General features: G+C 40.4%; 2 non-coding genes across 2 annotated transcripts; both read left to right on the top strand.

Annotated features, from left to right (window-relative positions):
• Positions 1–18,415: 18,415 nt before the first annotated feature.
• On the top strand, positions 18,416–18,497 carry trnas-uga (transfer RNA serine (anticodon UGA)). Its single transcript has one exon. It is a non-coding gene; the product is annotated as a tRNA-Ser (tRNA).
• A 344-nt stretch (positions 18,498–18,841) lies between these two features.
• trnas-uga (transfer RNA serine (anticodon UGA)) lies at positions 18,842–18,923 on the top strand. The gene has a single exon. It is a non-coding gene; the product is annotated as a tRNA-Ser (tRNA).
• The last annotated feature ends 1,101 nt before the right edge of the window (positions 18,924–20,024 follow it).

Below are 20,024 nucleotides of genomic sequence, written 5' to 3'. Positions count from 1 at the left end.
TACAAATTGCAAACACAATTTGTAAGAAGCATTGTTTTCTACTAAGAAAAATAAAGTAAAATAAACTTTTCACTGAATATTCTTTATTGATTCTTAAATGAACTACCATTTGAATTGCAGGTCATGTTGGCTACCAATTTGCAGTTGCACTGAATTCAGTTGCTTTGTTTGTGCACAGAGGTGCTATAAAGTACCAAGTGGTTTCCATTTATATTTTACAGCATCAGAATGTACTGTACCTGTACCTTGTATACTTTCAAAGTCAAAATCCAGCTGTGCTTAAGAGCAACCAGAAACTGTTTTAATTCACTTACTCTTTGTACAAAATATCAAACTAAAAGAGAAAAACAAAGTTTTAAGTAAAGCCTTATTTACCTGGTCACGGTGGACAATACACATAATTTATTGTTTTTAAATAAATATTTTTCATGAAAATAAAAAAATACACATCTTATATCACAGTCCAAACAAAAATAATACTGTTAAATAGTGTATAGTTACGAGTGTTTTGTTGTTTTCTATCTGAATAAGTTGAGCATGTTAAATGCATGTACATCTGTGTTTTGCCTGGTTTCATTAAACAAGGAGCTAACATGAATAGCGATAAACATTTTAAAGGGATGTTTCAAAGTAATGATGGATGATGTCCATACAAATGGCTCAGCAGATTTGAAGTGCCAGCAACTTTCTTACATGTTCTGCAGAACAGTTGACCATCTTCGATGATGTTTCCCTCAGCACTTTTATAAAAGCCAAAATAAGAATATGCCTCCGATTTCATTCTTTTATCAAAATCTCTCTAGCATTACCTTCTTTTGCCATCTCTCCTTTCCATTGTTTAAACAATGATGTGCATGCGTCATCAAGAAAAAAAAAGCTCAATTGTTTTTGTTGGTAAAAAACATTATATTCATGTGTTCCATAAATAAAAAAATTGTATAGATTATTTGTTAAACAAATCTGTATAACATTTATAGATTTGTTTGCACAGATCTGCGCAAACTTTCTTTTACGATATTAATCACATATTAAACAAAATTTGACAGCACTTTGTGTATTGATTAAAAAAAACTGTAAATTTAGTCTCAAAATAAAAAACACAATGATCCAGTCAATGCAGTGTGTTTAGCAATGGTATTTGTGTCTCATGTTTTTAATCAGTGAGGTTGTAAGCCTTGTGAGTCAAAAAATGTACAGGTTCTAACCAGATTTACCAAGCCAGCCATGACTTACAAATCTTACAAGTCTATCGTTAAATTTATCCCTCCAGACAGCAATTTTCTTTGCAATCTCTTTCTCACACATAAAGAAACCTTAAATGAAATAATGAACAGGATGTTGTAAAAAAATGTATTGGACTAAAATATACATGACACTATTAATTCTTTGGTATCGTATAAAAAACAGGTCTATAACAAATGAGTGTTTGAGCTGTATTTTTGTTTTAAACAAATACAAACATTTTAAATGCCTTATGAAAACCATAAACATCTGAAATGTTTTTAGACACATACATTGTACTCCTGGAGGTCCTCCTCTTTTTCATTTAAATACACTAAGCTGGGAAGGACAACATCACTTGTCTAATACTTGACTTGATGCGAGTTTTGATAATACAAAAGTGTAGAAATTAGTCATACTGCATAATAATTACAACTGCATAATAATTACAACAAAAACAATAATTCACATAATAATACACATGATATTATCAAAATACCTGTCATTTTAAATATATTTTAAAATATTCTACAAATTGTATATTGCATTTTATATTTAAACCATAAATTATAAGACTAAACAATAGAATAACATATTAGTTGAAGCTGCCCGCATGAATGCAGTAATAATTGTTGATTACTGTTTATATTGAAATTAGCCTACATCTTGATATTAACAACAATGCATTGTAATATTACAACACCCAAAAAATTTATTTTGCCTTTTTTACTTTGAATTCTCATGGTCAGAATGCAGATTTCTGTATCATTCTGAAAGTGATACATTCAAATGGAACACAATTTAATCTGTTTTTAATAATTTATATATTTTTGTCGTTTTTATGTTTTTTACTTGCTTCTTTTAGGCTACTCTTGTTCATGTAAAGCACTTTAAATGACTATTTTTAAAGTTGTATTATTAAAATAAACTTGTCTTGCCTTGAAAGCTGCATAACAAAGCCTTAAAGTAGACTAGAAAATGATCCTTTAATGAGTGTAGACACTCATTTGTTGACACATAATAAGCCATTTCAAGACATAATTTGCTCGTGTATAATTTATGTATACAGCGATCTCAGGAGGTTAAGAACATGAAATTGACCTTCACATATATCCAATGCAGCTAAACCATAAGCCTGGCTTAACTGGCCCTATTATGTTATGTTTCTTCATTATCATGTGTTATAAAATATTCCTGCAATTTAATAGGCTTCTAATTTGGTAACACTTTATAATAATAACTACACACTAATTAGCTATTAAGCATCAGCAAATAGAGTTTATCATTTAAGCATTAACTGTTACGTATATAAAATACTGGGGAAGGATCCAAAGTGCAAGTAAAAAGTTTATTTGACACAGTCAAAATAACCAGACAGGACAGGGAAAAATGAGTGAGAGAACGAGGGGTAAGGGTGGTAGCAACCGGGAGACAGACAGACGATAATCAGGTCCAGCAGACACTCCTCACAGTCCTGAGCACAGACAGACATACATGAGCAAACACAACGAACTGACAAGGAAACATAGAACTGTTGCCCAGATATAGACCCACAAATGAACCTCAGCTGTTGAGCTAATCAAAACAGCTGAGTATCGGCATGACACGTGACCATAACAAATACACGTAGACAACCAAAACAAAACAAACCCACGTGACAAAACAGACGCTCCGGAAAGCGCACAAACCTGCAATCGTGACAGTACCCTTCCTCTTAAGAGCACCTCCTGGTGCTCCCAGAAGAGCTTACCTGGCGATTGTAATCATCGATAAGAGAGTGATCCAATATGTCCCTAGCAGGAACCCAACTTCTCTCCTCTGGACCGTAACCTTCCCAGTCCACCAAGTACTGAAATCCTCGCCCCCTCCGTCTCGAATCCAGAATGCGCTTAACCGAATAAACGGTCTCCCCATCTACGAGACGCGGCGGGGGAGGGACCGGTGTGGGCGGATTAATGGCCGCATGAAAAACGGGCTTTAATTTGGAGACATGAAACACGGGATGTATTCTCCTGTACGTTGGAGGAAGTTTTGAGGCGGACTGCCACCGGACTAATGATCTTGATGACAGTGAACGGGCCAATAAATTTAGGTGCAAGTTTATTACATACGGAACGCAAGGGAATATTCTTGGTTGAAAGCCACACTTTTTGACCGACGACGTAAACGGGAGGCTTAGACCGGTGGCGATCGGCTTTAGCCTTGGTGCGCGCACCCACTTGGAGGAGGGTCTGTCTGGCCCTGTTCCAAGTGCGTCGACACCTCTGGACAAAGGCGTGGGCGGAGGGGACCGCGACTTCGGATTCCAGACTGGGAAAAGCTGGTGGCTGGTAACCTAAACTACACTGAAACGGAGAGAGGCCCGTGGCAGACACTGGTAATGAGTTGTGTGCGTACTCCACCCAAGGGAGTTGCTGACTCCAAGAGGTGGGATTCTGGGAAACCAAACAACGTAACATGCGCTCGAGATCTTGGTTGGCCCTTTCGGTCTGTCCGTTACTCTGAGGATGGAAACCAGAAGAAAGACTTACAGTCGCCCCCAATAACCGACAAAATTCTCTCCAAAATTTAGAGACAAACTGAGGCCCCCTGTCAGAAACCACGTCCGTCGGGAGGCCATGAATGCGAAAGACGTGATTAATGACAGCATCCGCTGTCTCTCTGGCTGAGGGTAATTTGGGCAGAGGAATAAAATGAGTGGCCTTCGAGAACCGGTCCACTACGGTCAAAACAGCCGTATTGCCACCAGATGGCGGGAGACCTGTGACAAAATCTAGCGAAATGTGCGACCAGGGTCTCGAAGGCACTGACAGAGGATGAAGGAGTCCAGCGGGAGGTCGATTAGAAGTCTTAGAAACAGCACAAACAGAACAGGCCAAAACAAACTCACGTATGTCCCGTGCCATAGCTGGCCACCAGAATCGCTGTTTAACCAAAAATATAGTACGACTCACCCCAGGATGACAAGCCACTTTGGAGGAATGTCCCCATCGAATGACGTCAGACCGAAACTCCTCCGGCACAAACAAGCGGCTGGGTGGGCATCCGGCCGGGGGCGTTACCCCATCCAGGGCTGTGCGAACCCTGCTCTCGATTTCCCATGTTACCGCAGAAATACAAATCTTCTGAGGAACGATGGGTTCAAGAGTCGTATTGCGCTCGGAAAAATCAAAAAGACGGGATAACGCATCGGGTTTGATGTTTTTAGAACCCGGTCGATAAGAGATGGTAAAGTCGAAACGTCCGAAAAATAATGCCCACCGAGCCTGCCTGGAGCTAAGTCGTTTGGCGGACTTGATGTATTCAAGGTTCTTATGGTCCGTCCAAACGATAAAGGGAACCCCCGAACCCTCCAACCAATGACGCCACTCCTCCAAAGCGAGTTTGACAGCCAACAACTCCCTATTACCAATGTCGTAGTTACGTTCTGCGGGAGATAATCGGTGTGAAAAAAACGCGCAAGGATGAATTCTGTCGTCCGAGGATGCACGCTGGGACAGGATAGCGCCCACCCCCACCTCTGACGCATCAACCTCCACCACAAACTGCCGGGAGGGATCAGGAGTCACCAGAATGGGGGCTGAAACAAAACGGCCCTTTAATTTTGTGAATGCAGCCTGTGCTGCACTCGACCACCTGAAGGGAGTCTTGGAGGAGGTTAAGGACATCAGAGGGGCGGCGAGCTGGCTGAAATTGCGAATAAAACGCCGGTAAAAATTGGCGAAGCCCAGAAATCTCTGCAGGGCCTTACGAGACTCCGGAATTGGCCAATTCACCACAGCCTGAATCTTCTCTGGATCCATGCGCACCCCCTCGACCGACACAATGTGTCCTAGAAATGGAACAGACTGTGCATGGAACACGCATTTCTCCGCCTTGACAAAAAGTCCATTCTCTAGCAGCCTCTGAAGCACTCGCCTGACGTGCTGCACATGTTCCTGGAGAGAACGGGAAAAAATCAGAATGTCATCCAGGTAGACATAAATAAACTGATCTATCATATCTCGCAACACATCATTAACGAGTGCTTGGAAAACTGCGGGGGCATTGGAAAGTCCAAAAGGGAGAACACAATATTCAAAATGACCCCTGGGGGTATTAAATGCAGTTTTCCATTCATGACCCTGCTTAATGCGAACCAAATGATATGCGTTGCGGAGATCTAATTTCGTGAAAAAAGATGCCCCTTGCAGACGCTCGAATGCTGAAGACATCAGCGGCAAAGGATAGGTATTCTTCACCGTGATGTTGTTCAGCCCTCGATAATCAATGCAAGGTCGAAGAGACCCATCTTTCTTTTTCACGAAAAAGAACCCCGCCCCCGCCGGTGAAGAAGAAGGGCGAATGATCTTAGCCGCTAGAGAATCAGAAATGTATTTCTCCATGGCCTCCCTCTCAGGAATGGAAAGAGAGTATAACTTGCCTTTAGGCGGAGATGTACCTGGCAACAAATCTATAGCACAGTCATAGGGACGATGAGGAGGCAGAGAAGCAGCCCGAGACTTACTGAACACTCTCTTCAGGTCAAGGTACTCACTGGGCACGTTTGACAAGTCCATGCGCTCCTCCTGAAACACAGAACAAGACACAGCAGAACGAGCAGACGAAAGACAACACTCATGACAGTTCTCACTCCACGAAAATATTGTATTAAGGCCCCAATTGATATGAGGTTTATGGAGCACCAACCAAGGATGCCCTAAAACCACCGGTGTGTTAGAACAGTCTGTTAAAAGAAATGGTATGTGTTCAACATGATTTCCGGATGTAATAAGCTTTATGGGTTTGGTAGAGTGAGTGATAGTGGGAAGAGAAATCCCGCTGAGGGCGCGTACAGAAATAGGTTGTGAAAGAGCGATAACCGGAAGTTTTAAACTGAAAGCAAAACTAGAGTCAATGAAATTCCCCTCTGCCCCGGAATCAATAAGGGCATGGGTGTTCTGGGTTCCGGAACCCCATGATAAAGTAGCGGGCAGTAATGTAGTCGCCGCAGAGGGTTTATTCAGACTGATCTCACCCATCAGTAACCTCTTACCTACTGATGGGTGTTGTCTTTTACTGGACAAGAATTCACGCGGTGTCCAGCGCCACCACAGTAGAGGCAGAGTCCCTCATTTCTCCGTCGCCGCTTCTCCTGCACGGACAGGCGGGATCTGCCCACCTGCATGGGTTCCGGGTCAACACCTCCCACTTCCGCCGCCGCAGCCAAAACCAGAGGGTCCGAGACTGGATCCGAAGATCTCCCGTGCCTGCATGCGGTTCTCTCGGCGAAGTAGTCTGGTGTCCACTCGGATAGCCAGATCTACTAGTTCGTCCAGAGTCTTAGGGAGTTCCAAAGTGTAGATTTCGTCCTGCAGACGATCAGACAAACCATGCAGGAACATGTCCCACTGTGCCTCCATGTTCCAGCCGCATTCAGCGGCCAAGGTCCGGAACTCGATCGAGTAATCCGCCACGCTCCGACTCCCCTGCCGGAGCTCAGCGAGGACTCGGGCGGCCTCTCTCCCGGAAGCGGCCCGATCAAAAACCTTCTTGAGTTCTTTAGAGAACAGTTCAAACGAAGCACAACATGGCAGCTTTGTTCCCAGGCTGTAGTCCCCCACAGAGCCGCCTTTCCCGAAAGGAGAGTTATGACGAAGGCAACCTTAGACTGCTCCGTGGAAAATAATGACGGTTGCAACGTTATATACAAGGAACATTTAGACAGGAAGGACCGGCACAAGTGAGGCTCTCCAGAATAACAGGTCGGGGGAGGAAGGCGAGGTTCGACAGCACGGTTGGCAACCACCGGTGCTGGTAGAACTTCTGGAGCTGGTACGGCTGCAACTTGTGCCGCTCCAGTAACCAGCTGCTGAACCTGAGTGGTAAGCAGAGACACTTGGCCGACCAAAGTCTGAATGGCCTGTGCGGTGGTAGCCAAAGCCTCATCCTGCCGATCAATCCTGGCATTGCTGAGTGAGACGAATTCCGAGATCTGTGATATACTCGCTGGATCCATATTCAGGTCAGTTCGTTTTGTTACGTATATAAAATACTGGGGAAGGATCCAAAGTGCAAGTAAAAAGTTTATTTGACACAGTCAAAATAACCAGACAGGACAGGGAAAAATGAGTGAGAGAACGAGGGTTAAGGGTGGTAGCAACCGGGAGACAGACAGACGATAATCAGGTCCAGCAGACACTCCTCACAGTCCTGAGCACAGACAGACATACATGAGCAAACACAACGAACTGACAAGGAAACATAGAACTGTTGCCCAGATATAGACCCACAAATGAACCTCAGCTGTTGAGCTAATCAAAACAGCTGAGTATCGGCATGACACGTGACCATAACAAATACACGTAGACAACCAAAACAAAACAAACCCACGTGACAAAACAGACGCTCCGGAAAGCGCACAAACCTGCAATCGTGACATTAACTTTACATGAATAGACATTATAAGCAGTTTAAACTACAAATACCGTATAACGTAAAAACACATGTATAATATGCTTAATAATTTCATACTTTGTTAATGATTTAATTTTTTAACACTAAATGATGTATTGCATTGTTTACAAACCAGCCATTAAAGAGAAGTTGGGTGTTTTTTATAATCAGTCACAACTTTTTGGATTAATAAACTATGATATGAACATAGATATTGTTTTCAGGCATTAAGTAATGCTTTATTTGGTAAAGTAAAGCTTTATTTGGACACGCGATGTGAGGCGGCGTGCTTAGGAGACGTCGTGTGAGGCGGCGTGCTTAGGAGACGTCGTGTGAGGCGGCGTACTTAGTTAAGACAAATCATACACGTCAATTTTTTTTGCAATTTTCTTACGTGCGTCGCCGCCTAAAATGGTTTTTATTATGACGTCGCCGTGTCGCCGCCGCTACCTTGACGTCTGCCCTCCCCATTCACTCCTATTCAAATTCGACACGTTGAGGCGGCGACATTAGGGTCGACTGCTCCTTCTCCTTCTCCATGTGAGGCTGAGAAGTGGCACTATCCACTCGCCATAGAGTTATTGTAAGTTGGAGGTTACAGCAGAGCAGGATACCTAGTGTACGGACCACGTCCAGTCGACCAAACCTGGTTTATACTCGACGCGTCCGCTAGTTTGCGCAGCGAATGTGACATCATCGTGAAGGTTGCGCGCGACATGATTTCGGCCAGTGAAGCGCATATGATTTTTTTTAAACTTGAGCGAACAGTGCGCGCGGCGCCGTGTTTGGTTTGAGTTGATAATAAAACACTTTGAAGAGATTTTGTCTGAAACAGGTACGACTGAACAGACATCTTATGAGATTTGATCATCGAGATCAGGCCCGGCTCTAAGGGGGCGCCTGAGTGGTCCAGAAGCCCTACATCAGATAACAACAATTTATTTTACGATGCGGTTCATAACTGAGTAGCATAAGATGTGACCTTGAGCTTCAGAAAAACATGTTTTGGCAAGCCAGGCTCATTTACAATCTTGATTAAAGTATTCTGTTTTAATAATGTTAAACAATTCAAGCTGCAAAAGATCAAAGAGAAACTAATTCAGCATAGAGCGAAGGTTTCTGTGCTCATCACTTGTCTGAGCGCGCATTGCCAAACGCACCTTTAATATCATTTTATGCAGTCGCAATTCATACAATAGAAAGTCTTAAAGAACACAAACAGTTCAGCAGCACCGAGTGGGATAATCGGGAGATGTATTGGGCCCGCTTAAACATTATAGCATTTTTCTCACGGAAAGAGCAAATATTAAGTTTACTATCTGTTAATGATGCACAGAAACTGACAAATCACAGGCAGTTTCAGTAGTAAAATTCGTGCAAAGTGCAACATACAAAATTCAAACACGAGTGCAAAGCATTTTGTTGCAGTTTGTGACAAAAATAGCAATATTTCGACACATATCCACATATAATGTTGCTTTCGCTTTGCTCTCTCTAAACGCGCGCTCTTCTCTGGACGCGCGCTGCTGCGTGTCCCTCATCTGTGTAAACAATATTGAGAGGTTAGTAACTGAATTGATTTTAATATTACTGACTCGATTAATTAAATACGAAAGCCGTGTAACGTGCTGTCGATTGACGTGTTGTCCTTTTTTCCCTTTAAATTTCTAATTATCATATGTGATCTCTGTTATTGGACTTTATAACTGATAAGGGAAAAACATCAAAATCATACACAAGATATCTTAAACGGTAACTGTTCACTGTTGTGCTTGACAATTGTGCAATACAATATAAAAAATTCTGAATTCAATAATGAATAGAATAAATATTGATAATTCAAGATGTTTCAGGGAGCAGGCCGATGCACACACAGAGAGCGGTATGATAAAGCATGCGAAACGCCATGTGTGTGTTGATTAAAACATGTTATATGCAAAATAAACTCAGAAAAAATGTTTTTGATCAGCTATAAATGATAATGTATTACCTATCAACCACTAACAAGTAGGCTAATATGCAAAGAAAAGCTGCTATTAAAAAATTTGTTTGTTCAATGTTCATTTTGATTCTCGTGCATTAAATAATAATTCATAATAACATTAAGATTTTTTTTAAATCACAAAATATAGAAAATGGTATGGAATGTTGATATTTTTTGAAGGTATCATCTCAATGTTGTAAATTCCAGCATAGTGACAACACTACAGTTATTGTAAAGATTATTATTTGCATTAAAATTAATATGGGTGATTCTATTCCATGTATATTTTACATTAAAAAAAAGTTACGGAATGAAACTCTTTAAAAACAGAAATTATTTCCAGTATCTTATAGAAAACATTTATTTTTGTATAATTCAGCTTTTGCTGAACATAAATGATTAAATGTTTTAATTTTAGGGAATAAAAAGTTTTTTTATTGTTTGTCAACTCTGTCATGGATGATTTTACTAATGTTTAGAAATACTAATAAATCATAGCAAGAAAAATCCTAATGGACAGTTACTAAATTGGAACTGAATTGACAGTAACAATTTACAGTTTTACAACTTTTTAGCCAAACATTCTCTGAAAAAAAATATTCAAAGATGATTCCTTGGATTTACTCAATATTTTTGAGTGGTTTTAAACAATTTATTTGGGCTGAATTTAAACAAACAAATTAAGTTGAACATTGCTCAATTTAATTTGTTTGTTTAAATTCAACACAAATAAATTGTTTGCAACAGTTTTGCATGCAACACTTTTTTCAGTTTCTATAACTGCAAAGATCTCATGATACTAATGAAATTAATATTTTTAATTTGTCCAATATGTGAATAATGAAATATTCAGTTTTCCTTTTATAATTGTGGTAATAGTATTGACAGTTTACAGTTTAAACATTTAAAATTAAAATATTGGTGAATCTAAGCAATTTAAGCAAAATAAAATTCTTTTGATTGCACAATGATACATGATGGAAAAATACACTGACTAATTCGAACATCAAGATATCATGATTTTTGGTAATATGGTCTTTGAAAATGGTGAACGCATTTTATAAATAATCAAAATTGTAACAATGTAATGTAACATTTTTTTAAAAGCTGAAAAAAGGATAGCTTTGGTCACTAAATATACCTGCAATCACCCATACAGTTCATGGAGAGCCACTTGAGCCACTATTCACTGTCTTCAATAGGCTATCAGATCAAAAGAAAGACACAATAGATGTTGATTAAGGTCATGGACACCCTGTCTATCGGGGGTGATTGGAGGGCAGACAGTAAAGTGTGAGTCCAGGGTGTGAGATATTGCTAGCTTAAGATAAATGTACATCAAAGTGGTAAAGGTGGTAAGAGAAAGTCTACATGCTTTTGAAGAATTTCATCTACTTTGTTTTAAATACAATCATACAGTGAGGTAGGTTTTGTTTGTTAATCATAGTATTAATGTGCTTGTTTATAAGTATGACCTAGATCTAACTCATAAAAAGTGAGGCAAGTGGCTGCATCGGACGTTTTAGATTGAATCGACTTCCAGCCTTTTTTAAGTACATTAAACACTAAAACATTGCTTAAAACAAATGCAACAAAATTAAGTTGAGCTAACTAATATTTCTAAAATTACTCAAGTCAGATAAACTTACTTTTTTTGTTAAACCTAACTGATTTATACATTGCTATATGTTGCCTGTACTTATTTTAATTAGGTATTAAGAACTTTATTATCTAAATAAAATTAACCATGCATATGTCATTTAAAATGAATTCAATTGACTTCTGGCTGTAACCTCAGAAAATAAATCTTCATTTCTATATTCTAAGCACAATATACAGTGATTAAGTAAAATCAGATAAACAGACTTTAAGGTCAATAACAATTAAATAAGAATGGGAAGATGGATTAAAGACCATAACATTTATTCAATGTCAACCTGTGTCCCTTTTAATAGTGACTACAAAACAGGCCATTAATGTGGCTGCACATACACAAATAAAAACATTAATAATGCCAGATCCTATTGAGAAATCATCTAAGACAACTCAGTAAGGAGATCTGCATACTTTGATGATGCATAAGGTCCAGTCCCACAAAGAGTCTCTGATATATGTCAAATAATGTATACAGTTTTGATGGAAGTCGAGGACATCGGTAAGTCCGAACAGGAGCCATCATGCATATGACAGGTTTGGTAAACCTCTGACAGTCCTATGATTATCCAAACTGTGTTGGGCTGATGGCAAATTTTTCTTGTGGGCAGCCGCATGCACCTCTGATTCCACACAACTCTATTGGTGGAGAGAAAAAAGAAACAGGAGTTCAGGTGGTTGATACTAAATAATATTAAATAGCTAAATACTAAATAGCAAATATCTTACATAAACTACAAGTGAAGTTACAAAAGTGCAGTGAGAATGATACATGGATGAAAGACCTTAGTTTATCAGTTAAAATTTACCTTAGTTAAACTTCTGTATTAAAAAAAAGGTTATATAGGTTATTGTGTACTTACATTATTCCATGTGTTTTTAAGAATCAAATTCTAAAGAAAACTGTGATTTTATTCAGTGTAACAGTGTATGGTATTTTGGTTGCCTGTCAATCAAGGAATTATTTAAATTTAGGTATTACATTTTCAGTTTATTTTTGCAACTTATAAAGCATAAAAATGTGTATGTAAATTACATATTAAACAGTTTGAAAATGGTCAATATAAAATCTATAATTTAACTGTCATCTTCGTTTTGCACCAAACTTTGCATAAGTCATAATACAAAATTAAATAAATACATTGCCATTTTACATATTACATTAAAGTTTACATTACATTTTTGCTGAAACTACATTTAATTTACTCTTTCTCCAAATTTAATGTTACTGGCAACTGACAGTTCAGTGAATCAGTGTTTTCAGTTAGCTTTAGTAAAAGACTGACAGATAATAAGAAACTGCATTAGGATATTTTTTACTGTTTGTTCATTGCACACATACAAAAAAATCTTCAGATATCAAATGCAATTCTATGGAGCCCACTATTGTTTGCAATTTTACCCATGTTTTACTTACCTGCAAATAATTATAGCTGTAGTTGTACCTAATGTTTTTCTTAACAAAATAAACTAAATCCCTTTGGTATCTAAAGACCAAGAAAATGCATTTTAGAATGAGGTGCGTACATTTTAAATGGTTCTGTAAACATAAATGTAATTTAAGTTAAAATAAATTATAAATCTGTAATTTATTAACTTTGCAGTATTAACAAAAAACTTATGGACTAAATCTCTTAAACACAAACCGTAAGCTACTTAATGTTACGCTAAACACGAACTACTGTTCCATACGTTTCTGCATTTAATATGCATCCTAAATGTGCTGATAACTATTTAGGTGAGCTAGCCAGGTTAGCGCTAGCAAACTGCACCCACACCCTGACCGGCCACCAGAGACCTTGTTAATCCGTTCTGTAACGTTAGTTATACCTACTAAGTGTTTTAAAACTACTTTAACTTTTTTTTCTCAGGACTATCACTTTTAATCGTTAGCATGAACTAGCGTTGGTTAGCGTTAGCCAACTTAGCTTTCCATGTGAGAGCAGTCTGTTACCTGACGTTACAGTACAATTTACAAGCTAAAACCTCACCTGCCTAGTGAAGTCGGCAGTTTAGCATGACTTTGCCATTATCATTCGGCTACATTTGCAACTTGCCGAGTTAATCAGATCCGCTGCTGCGAGCAGTTTATGTCGACCATTGAAGATGCTGTCTGGCTGCAAAGTGGCGGGCAGTGAAAATGGGGTCACGCAGAATTATTAAAATCACGTTTGATGAACAGACCTGCACACATCGACAGCTGCTCTAATAAATTGTCTGTGTCAACTCACTTTTATAACATTTATTCTACACAATAACCACATACAAAAATCTACTCAAATCAATTGCATTAGTTTTATTCAAAATATACTGTTATATAAAAACTGATATATTTTAAGTAAAGAAGAAGCAAATTGATATTTTTTGGTAAAAAACAAATATAATTAACTAGATTGCAATTATTTAAAGTATATAAAACCAACTTTGTGAGTGTAGCACTTTTTACAGTGTACCACATGTCTTTGGACTTGTGGGGGAAACTGGAGCACTCGAAGGAAGCCCACATGGTATGCCACAGAAATGCCACCTGACCCAGCCGAGGCTCAAACCATCAACCTTTTGCTGTGAGGCAAACGTGTTACCCACTGCGCCACCATGTCACCTCGTCATCTAAATTGTATTTCTAAAATTAGTTATTTTTCAGCCTACTATGTTAAAGACAATGAAAAAAAACATTCTCAGTGGGTAGCACGTTCGCCTCACAGGAAGAAGGTCACTGGTTCGAGCCTCGGCTGGGTCAGTTGGTGTTTCTGTGTGGAGTTTGCATGTTCTCCCGGTGTTCGCGTTGGTTTCCTCTGGGTCCAAAAACATGTGGTAGAGGTGAATTGGGTTGGCTAAATTGTCCTTAGTTCATGTGTGTGAATGATTGTGTATGGATGTTTCCCAGTGATGGGTTGCAGCTGTAAGGGCATCCGTTGCATAAAAACATATGCTGGATAAGTTGGCTGTTCATTCCACTGTGGATGTAACAACAATTGTTCTTAATTGTCCTGAACCGAATGTTTTCTTCAGCTTAATTACCTGGGCTGTTAATTTTTTTATTTTATTTTTGTTTTGACAGCAATAAATTAAAAGCAGTTGGACGAACTAATGACTCTGGTATTTATTTGTATGTTCTTGTACGTGTGGCGCTGTTGTGTTTTTGTCTTCAAATACTTGCATCAGTGTCACTACTACCTGTCTGTTGACTATCTGCTGAACATTTACAGATTAGTAGCCATGCTGTCTGTGATGTTGGCTCCTTACAGTCATTCAACAGCATTTCTTAGGTTTTCACTTCATTTTGATGGGCCCAATGTGACAAAAGATGAGCTGATAAATGTACCTTAAAAGGCACCTATGGTAAAAAATCTACTTTTCAAGCTGTTTGGACAGACATATGTGCATGTATGGTGTATAGACCATCATATTGGGGTGATATAAGCACACCCAGTGCTTTTTTTTTCAATTTAACAACATAAAAACGATGGAGCAATTGGAGCGGTTTTCAAACCGACCGCAACTTTACGTAGGAGTGCGGTCCCCCCGCCCACCAATATTGATCCCAGAAGCTCCCTGTGATCTTAACTAGCATGCGTTTTAGAATTCTAAACATCGGTTTCTATCAGGGTTCACTCAAGTCGACAGCTGGGCGCCTCGGACCGCTGCAGACTTGAATTGCCGTTGTGTGTACCCTAATAGAAACCTATGTTTAGAATTAAAAAATGCGTGGCGCGATAATTCGGAACACTTCATGTTTCTGCCCTGCCACAGAGAGTGTCTGGTGTGCCGTGTCGCGGCTTCAAACGGCGCATCCGGTGCCTCAGTAAAAGTTCATTCAGTGTGCGTGGTTATTAGTTTCTGTGTACAAGCTCGGCACTTGAAACTAGCACACAGTTGGCTGTAAAACTGTACAAAGACACATATGATTTTGTACTCTCTGCTTGGTCTGTGTCCGAGTCGTACATGTACGACTGATTGCTGAACCTCTCACTCCTGCTCCTTCTCTGTCTGCCTGTCAGACTCTGTTGCAAACGCAGAGCGGGTGAGCTCATGGCCCCGCCCCTTGTTACGTTGGCGGGAAGCCGAAACTAATTTACATGTAAAGCAACACACCCATAAATCAGCGAACTGTGGACACACCCTCAACATGACACTTTTTAACACATTATAATAAAAAAATCTGAATTGTGTTTTAAACTGAACCTAAACTGGCACACTCAGAAGAACCATAATATTAATATTAAATCTTAAAAAAGAGGTAAACTATGTGCCCTTTAAAGTAAAATAACTGTCTACTGAAAGTTAGGTTAAATGCAACAAATAGTTAATTGAACACTCTTAGATTGTACCTAACCCTAATTTTATATTTGATTAAAGTTCATGTTAAAATATGTTGCGTTGCTACTTATAGGCATCTGAATGTTTACTCAAAGTCTATTCATTAACTGGATAACAACTACATGCAGACAATAACAACAAACATCTTGGTGGTCAATGTTCTGAAAACTTGTTGAGGATTTGTTGCATATCTACTAATACATTGTTGAACATCTGTTGAAGATTTGTTGCAAATCTACTGAAACACTGTTGAACATCTACAACCTAATTTGGTAACACGTAACTTACCAAGTTTATTAAATGTTGAGGATTTGTTGCATATCTACTGATAAACTGTTGAACATCTAGAACCTAAATGTTGAGGATTTGTTGCATATGTACTAATAAACTGTTGAACATCTGTTGAAGATTTGTTGCATATCTACTGATACACTGTTGAACATCTAGAAGCTAAATTGGTAACACTTATCTTACCGAAAGTTTAATAAATGTTTACATGCTGTTGACATTGTATTGATTGCCTAAGAACATTTAAAGACTATCTACAGATACTATCCAGATGAAAGTAAACAGATAAGAACTTGAAAAGTAACTTACGGTCAGCAGACTATCTAAAGGGGGACCATCAAAATAAAGTGTTTCCCGGCTCCTTTTCGTTGGCATCTTGTTGAAGGCATAGAAAAAATCCAAGACAAATGATTGCCGAAATTACCCAGTGGCCTAAGGGATAGGGCATCAGCCTCCGGGGCTTGGGATTGTTGGTTCAAGACCCATCTGGGTTGTCTTTGAAGGTCTCACTTCAATTTGGGAGCAATGTTTGGTGGATGAAACATGGTAGCTGTGAAAACCTTCTTGAGATGTGTTTGCATGTCATTAACTTCCTGCATTGCCATGCATATTGCCTGTTATGACTAAAAGGGTAACGAGATACCTAACGCAAAAGGCCATTTTGAATCCTGCATGGTGCCTACAGAGAAGAGACTGTGTACAAAGACAAAAATGGTGCTTACACATAAAGCTGGTGGGTTGTTCAAGATCCATAAACAAATCTAACAACCAAATCATTGCCGCTCCTTTTTTTGTCTGTATAATTGTACATGTTAGACTGATTTAGATCAGAAGTCCACTAAATGTTCATTCACTAAAGTCACAGCAAAAGCTGCTGCAATTAACATAGGAACACCTTGGATAGCACAGCACCGCTGCTTTCTCTATGACAGTCATAGGGCTCGTCCAGGATTTGAACCCGGGACCTCTCGCACCCTAAGCGAGAAAAATACCCCTAGACCAACGAACCCTGTAGAAGCAGTATGCAGTGCCACAAAAAATTCTGTGAGACCGATCCACTCTACTCTTTGTTCATGTTGTTTTTGTTACGTGTGTCAGCAACTCCGTGGAGGCATATTACAGTTCACAGTAAGTATAAAACAGTCCAGTGGCCTAATGGATTAGGCACCAGCCTTCGAAGCTGGGGATTGTGGGTTTAAAGTACCAACTGGGTTGTCTTTGATGCAGTTCCTTTTAAGTTGACTGTGCAAGACAATCCAGTGTTACCTTTAAAAAGCTAGGTTCATACCCTTTGGTCAAAAAGACATGACAATGGAAAACTCCTCAGAGAAGCTGTTTTGTCATTAGGTGTACACATCAGATCGTCTGAATGCAATATGGCATAGGGATCCTAAAGTACTGTTTTTCTGAGTTACAAGAACTTCCTGAGCCATACATCAGATATGACAAAGATTAGTCTTGACCTAATGGATAAGGCATCAGCCTTCGAAGCTGGGGATTGTGGGTTCAAGTCCCAACTGGGTTGTCTATGTTGGGTTATATTTAAGTTGTGTGAAACAGTTCGGACTGGTTTTCTCAAAACTTAGGCGTGATGATCTGAGGACAATAGTTAGTTTCGAATTCTCAGACTTGCTGCACACTTCAAATAAGATTGATCCAATCTTGCTTGAATCTCACTGTCACGTTACAAACCTACATGGTTCCGCTAAGCTTTGGTAATGGAGATCTTGACTTCAAGTACCCCGTGGCTTTCAACTAATGCTTTCAAGCAATGCTTGTGCCGCTTTTTACAACCTCAGGCCATTTATGCCTGTCAGTTTGTCAGAGACCTCGTTGTTCTTTTCATATCACTTGGTGGCTGTCTATTGTGGTGTGGCCTGCGAGAGCACGTTGCTCTGAATTCAGATCATCAGCTTGTGTGGAAAGAGTGCCCATGAAGTTAGCTGAGTGTGTTAGAGAGCTATGCTGTCCCTACTTCCCAGAGATTGTACGGAAAAGTTGCACAATAGCTAGTGCACCTTACTCTACCCCTGTTGACCCTGTGCTTGGTTGCCACCTCAGCAGGAGAGAGAAGGCAGACGTCTGTAGTCGTGACCGAGTGGTTAAGGCGATGGACTAGAAATCCATTGGGGTTTCCCCGCGCAGGTTCGAATCCTGCCGGCTACGGTGTTTTGCACGTCCACTTATGTTGTCGTTCTCTTTTCTTTCAAGCCTCCTATACGTAATTGCAATCCTCCTCTGCATCTCACAAACAAGCCCCTGTCACTTAGTGACCAGGTAGCTGTGGGTGAGTGACAGTGGTTTGCCGCGACCGTACAGTGATCCGTACTCTGTGTTGTGGCCAGAGAAATCCCAGTTTGAATCCCGGTCACAGCAGCACGTACCTATTAACGGAAAGCCATGCTGGGCTGAGTTTTCGTCACCTCAGGCCATGGCTGGATTTCTCACCCCAACCTCTGCTGTATCTAGTGTTGCCCACATCGGGCCAACAGAGCAGACAAGTCAAGGCCAGGTGTAGTCGTGGCCGAGAGGTTAAGGCGATGGACTTGAAATCCATTGGGGTCTCCCCACGCAGGTTCGAACCCTGCCGACTACGTCGGTTGGTATTTCCACAAAGTCCACTTGCTTATTTTGCTCATTGCCCCCTAACGGAAATGCTGTCCTCCTCTGAATCTCGCAAACAAACCAGTGTCCCTTAGTGTCCAGGTAGCTGCAGAGCTTATCGGTGAGCGAGCGGTGTGCCGTGATCGTATAGTGGTCAGAACTCTGCGTAGTGGCCGCAGCAACCCCGGTTCGAATCTGGGTCACGGCAGCGTATTCGTGTTAACTGCGAGCAATGCTTGTGCCGCTTTTTACAACCTCAGGCCATTTATGCCCCAACTGTGCTGCGTTCAATGTTGCCCAAATTCAGCAGAAAAAGTCAACGGGCTACCACCATGCGTAGTCGTGGCCGAGAGGTTAAGGCGATGGACTTGAAATCCATTGGGGTCTCCCCGCGCAGGTTCGAACCCTGCCGACTACGGAATAGCCAGCTGCTTTTGCTTTTTCTCTCTGTGAGAGAAACTGTGGCTTTTGCTCTGAATTCAGATCATCAGATTGTGTGGAAAGAGTGCCCATGAAGTTAGCTGAGTGTGTTAGATTAGAGAGCTATGCTGTCCCTGCTTCTCAGAGATTGTACGGAAAAGTTGTACAAGAGCTAGTGCACCTTCCTCTACCCCTGTTGACCCTTCAATTCACCTTTATTTGTATAGCGCTTATACAATGTAGATTGTGTCAAAGCAGCTTCACATAAAAGGTCACAGTAAATAGGAACAGTGTAGTTAAGTTTGTAGTGTTTAAGTTCAGTTCAGTTTAGCTCAGTTCAGTGTGGTTTAATAATCACTACTGAGAGTCCAAATATTGAAGAGCAAATCCAACGATGCGCAGCTCTACAGATCCTGAACCATGCAAGCCAGTGGCGACAGCGGAGAGGGAAAAAAAACTTCACTAAAGGCGGAAGTGAAGAAAAAAAACCTTGAGAGAAACCAGGCTCAGTTGGGCACGACCATTTTAATTTCTCCGCTGGCCAAACGTCTTGTGCAGAGCTGCAGTCTCAGTGGCGGAGGCTGGAAGCTGGCCTCAGCGAAGACTCGTCTGTCTCTGGAGCGTCATAGGAAACAGTCTCATGTTCTCCACTCTTCCATGACCATCGCAGTAGTTGTTCAGGATTCGGCCAGGTCCAGGATATGGAAACCTTGGGATCATCTCGTCGTTGGTCTTGGATCGAATCAGTGACTCTGCATAGTCTGAGGGCCTCGGGAAGAGTATCCCCAGGTGGAAATGGAGAATAAAGAAAATAATTAGCGTAGCTGATGTTCACAGTGTATATCAGCAAGATGCATAACCTGTGTGGAAGCCCCCTAAGTGGTGCACTAAGTGTATGCTTTACTGAACAGATAGGTCTTTAATCTAGTTTTGAATTGGGAGAGTGTGTCTGAGCCTCGGACGTTATCAGGAAGGCTATTCCAGAGTTTAGGAGCTATAAATGAGAAGGCTCGACCTCCTTTACTCGACTTTGCTATTCTGGGTACTACCAGAAGTCCTGAGTTTTGAGATCTTAAAGAGCGAGTTGGATTGTAGCGAG

Source organism: Danio aesculapii, chromosome 4 (assembly GCF_903798145.1).
Source record: "Danio aesculapii chromosome 4, fDanAes4.1, whole genome shotgun sequence".
NCBI classification, from domain to species: domain Eukaryota; kingdom Metazoa; phylum Chordata; class Actinopteri; order Cypriniformes; family Danionidae; genus Danio; species Danio aesculapii.
Note: the sequence above shows the minus strand (reverse complement) of the source record. Positions and strands in the feature narration are given on the sequence as shown.